Source organism: Diadema antillarum, unplaced genomic scaffold, assembly GCF_040938485.1.
Source record: "Diadema antillarum isolate AM-2024a unplaced genomic scaffold, OU_Dant_1.0 scf00000160, whole genome shotgun sequence".
Taxonomy (NCBI): domain Eukaryota; kingdom Metazoa; phylum Echinodermata; class Echinoidea; order Diadematoida; family Diadematidae; genus Diadema; species Diadema antillarum.
In genome coordinates, this window is record NW_027271049.1 from 1531297 (window position 1) to 1536259 (window position 4963).

Genomic DNA, 4963 nt, shown 5'->3' on the forward strand with positions numbered 1-4963 from the left:
GGTGTTTCAATGTCCCTATTGCTCTCGTCCTTTTCTGATCCAGTGAGCAAAGCAAGAAGATACTGTTAGCAAATCCGTCTCCATTTCTAAAAGAGAATAAAGCGGAAGGGGACATACGATGGTTTATCACATTATTTTCTTTTTGGCAACATCATGATCATGCAATGCATGTTATGTTTTTTACCCGTTTAAACACAGTTAGACACCACCAGCGTCCACTACCAAAATTCTCACTTAACCCGTTCCGTACACGAACCTGGTGGCCTGTGTATTAAGTCTATGGGGATTTCAGAATTCAGTATGGAACGGGTTAAAGGTACCTTTTACCTTTGGGAGCATTATTCTACAAAAAAATGTTCGAGTTATCACATTTAATGCATATGTGTAGGTCAGTTGCCTTGCAAAATTTACTACCATATGAAAATTTTGCAATAAATGCGGAAGATATTAGGAGATATCAATATTTTTCTCAATAAGCCATAACTGCAAACGATTTTATTCAAGAAACAATTTTGTCACAACTATTGTTCACATTTTATATATTAACCAGCACTCAGCATTGACTATACTGGTCAACATTTTTACATTGGTAGTTTCTATCCCTGAATAAGATTTTGAAACAATTTTTTGAAGCACCAAAGCTGGATTTTGTTTCATCTGCAAAGGGTAAATAATGCCTTTAAGGAGATCTTCAAAAGTGTAAATCATTTTAGAAAGTGGCACATCTCAGCCACGCATAAAAAGTATTTTCCAACAGTTCTATTAATTTCTTGTTGCGGAATATCCTTTCTTCACGACACTCGAAACGAAGATGATGGGTGCACGTCACGAGACCGACACCAACGAATCACATACGGCCCACGAGTTATACATCCCACAAGTCTAGCAGCCCGTGAGTTCAACACTGAGCAAGCAAGGGCCCACGAGACCGACACATCAAGCCCTGTGTTCTATTTGTCTAACTAGTGGGCTGTTTTTACCAATATAGCGTCGAACTCATGGGCCTTATTACCTCGTGTCGAACTCGTGGGCTGTATGACTTATGGGGGTATAGGGTTCGTGGGATGGGGTGGGTTCGTGGGATGACCCCAAGATGACCGGTGAGGAACTGAATGAAACAAACATCGCGATGACGTTCTCCTCAAGTTGGAAGATAATGCTTGTTTGTCAGATTTTAGTTCTCAGAGCATGACTCTAAACTAGTCAATTCCGCCAGACATGATAATCCAACATGGCAGCTTTCTAACGCTTAAAAGGTTGAGAAATTTGTTGAGATCTATGTTAAAAACATGCATCCAATGTGACTTTTATAGAGTATGAAAAGTGCACAAATAGCCATTCGTATACCGGCTAACTTGAAACCAGAATGAATGAAAAAAATCGTAATCGTGTGTTATAGTCTTATACTCTAAGGTAGATAACACTACAAAATGCTTACTACTCATGCAAATCTAGCATGACACCGCACCGGGTGCGGAATATCATGTCACAAATTGTGACGTGATATTCTGCACCAGATAATATTACGCTTACGAGACAGTAAGGCGCCTCAAAGGCTGTCTCAAATATTTTGTTTATTTATTTATTTATTTTTTTTTGTAAAAGAGCACGAACAACAAACACATTCAATTTCAAGCACTATTTATTTTGGCAAAAACGTTCATTGTTTCCATTATGCTTTGGAAGCATATGCTCACCACCTGCCTTGATACAACAATTTGATTCGTTGGAGGGCGTATAATATATATGGTGAACTTAAAGGAAACCTCCCTGATGGTAGTTAGACTTTGGCATTTGAACTTCTTTGAAGTGGATATACACACTTAGAGATACGGGTTCAAATTTGAACCCCAAAATTGTCGCTATACAACCACCCTATAGGGTGCAACTTTACACCCCAATAAGCAATTTCCACCCTTAGAGGTGCAATACGCTGAATTTTGAACCTGCAGGGGTGCGAATTTGCACCCTCAGTTTTGTGCTAATCAAGGGTGCAAACATGCACCATAAACACTACTACATTGTGAATTAAAAATTTGGACCACGAGTACCAATGTTTTACTCGTAATATCAAACTTACACTCTGATGGATATGTCAGCATCTTTGTAGGTACGATATAAATATTAAAAGATTTAATTTTCTACTTGCATAATAAAAGGTGCAATTGTGCACCCCAGGGTGCTGCTATAGGGGCAAATAGGGTGCGAATTTGAACCTTTATTTTTTAGTGTGTACTGGGTACAGAGTTTCATCTAATTTAAAGAAGGCATGATTGGGTTCTCAAGGAAGCAGAACAACCTACACAGGTGAACATGTAAAGCAAGTTGTCTCGTGGTATTGTAATGAAATTACATTGCTCATAGCTGGAATATGTGAGCCTTCTCTGTCGTCATCCTTGTTTAGTGTATTATGTTTTGAATTTTTCAGAGTATCGCTTTATCTGATATAGGACCATAATAAATTTCAAAAATCTGTACATGCCACTATTTATTTATGAACTACCTGTCATGATGTGATATTATATAAATTGTCTGGAATCCCCCTTTAACTCCAGTTACTCCACTTTCTCTCTAAACAACACTTTAAGAGTGAAGAGATGAAATCATCACCTGATATTAAAAAGATACTTTGGGTTGATGATCTTCCATCACTTGTAAACGTACTTTTACATCATAATTTGCTCAAGTTTCGATATTTCTCCCTAGATCATATTGGAAAAAAGAAGAAGGAGAAGGAGAAATAAACGACAATGAGACGAGAAAAGGAGATCCGTTTTTATTAAATTTTGCTCCGTAATCTACATTTGAACTATAATGTCATAAAAGCATTGGTAGTAATGTGTGTTTATTACAATATAAATGTATAGTATGTTTGTAATGATCACGAGTTATCACTCAACATTGGTGTCTTTGACGTATATCGCGCACAGTACAGACATTATGCTTCAAAGTTGAACTTTGAAAGAACATTACATTATGTACATTACTAATACTTTGTTACCGGGTTTGTGGTTGGGAAAAGAGATGTAATGTGTTTCAATGGCACGTAATATAGCGAAAGTGTACATACATTGAATATACTTACTTTATTTTTCTACCACCGCCATTATTTTCATCACTACTGCCACCAGTCTTGTTGCCATTGCTTTTGCCACCACTACCACTGCGCTACCACTGCCAACACCACCACCACCACCACTGTACCTCTTCAAGTCATGTTGTCTCGGCTGCCACATTCTGTGTCTTCTTTATCGTACGATATCGCACTGCTATAACGACAAATAAAATACATAATTATAGTGATTAAAGATGGAATATCGGCAATGCGAATAATCTGATTAATGAAAATAATGAAATGACACTGAGAACTACAAGTACAATTATCCTAAAGCTGTTACTACAACATTTTGTCAAACACCATAACATCTATTTGTACTTTACTCGTTCTATACAAAATATTATCAATGGTGGTAGGTACCACAATTGTGTTGCCATCTGCAATTTTTACAAATTATACAAATTTGCTGCAGTTACTGTGATTATGACCTCTATACAACTAGGACTTCTACTACTTCTACTTCTACTACTACTACTACTTCGACGACGACGACGACGACGACGACCACTGATGTTGCTACTTCTTCTACTACTATAGTGCCACGGCGTTCAGTAATGCTGTCAATGTAAGACTTTGCCACATCCGACTAGTAACCACGCCCCTCGAAGTGAAACGCCCACTTGTGTTCACAGTTTGTTATTCCGAAGGTTCGTTAGTATGAAATTAAAAAAAAAAAGGTTGGTTATTTTGAAGGTTCGTTAATTCGAAAATGGAATGAGGTTCGTAATTCCGAGGGTTTGTCAGTATTCGCTTTTTTTTTTCATTTTCGGATTAACGAATCTTAATTCGTTTTCAGATTAATGATAACGAAACATCTTTCATTTTCGGAACAATGAATCTTCGAAAAACGAACGTTATGTAATTTTCAAATTAACGAAACTTCGGAATAACGCCACAAATGTTCGGATTAACGATATGCAAATAGGTATATGAAATATGTGCGTTTCGGAATAACAAACCTTTTGAATAACGAACGTTATCCCTTACAACAGCCACCAGCACTGCCTTAAAGCACGGTAGACAGTTTACTCATTAATTTAACCAGTTTAACAGGAGGCCTACATGTAATACCATTTGAAAACGTTGTAATACCGAGTAATAAGTTGCGATAGTAATGACGGAGTTGAAAAAGAAAAAAAAAAGACACACTCATGATAGCTACAGGACTGTTCGTTCACTTTCAGCAATCTTAATCACTTAAAGGTCCTATTTACCTTTGGGAGCAGTAATTAAAAAAAAATGTTCAAGATATCCCTTTTGATGCCTATGTGTAGGTCAGTTGTATCACAAAACATCCTACCATATAAAAGTTTTGCAATAAAGCCTAAAATATAAGGAGATATCACTATTTTTCTCATTAAACTATAACTGTAGACGGTTTAGTCTGGAAACATTTTTAGTATAACTATTGTTCACATTTTGTATATTTAACAATACTTAACATCAATTAAACTCGTTCAAATTTTTACATTGGTTGTTTCTATTCCTACCTCACATTTTAGAACTATTTTGAAGCACTAATGCTGGGTTTTTGCTTCATCTGCAAATGGAAAGTTGTGCCTTTAAAGCCAAGGTCTTAATACACCATTCCTCAACCACAGCCCCCCCTTTTTTTTTTAGATCAGCAGCAGCAAAGCAGTCTTTCAAAAATCATGCATCGGGTCGTTTACAGCAACGACCTTCAAAGAAGAAAAAAAGAACACAAGAAAGATTGATTGTTATGCTCACAATATCAGTGACCTAAGGGCTTTTTACACTTGTACATTTTTGCTTAGTCCCGTACCAACGGTGGGGCTGAGGGGGGGGGGGGGGGGGGGCTTAGCCCCACCGTTGGTACGGGACTAT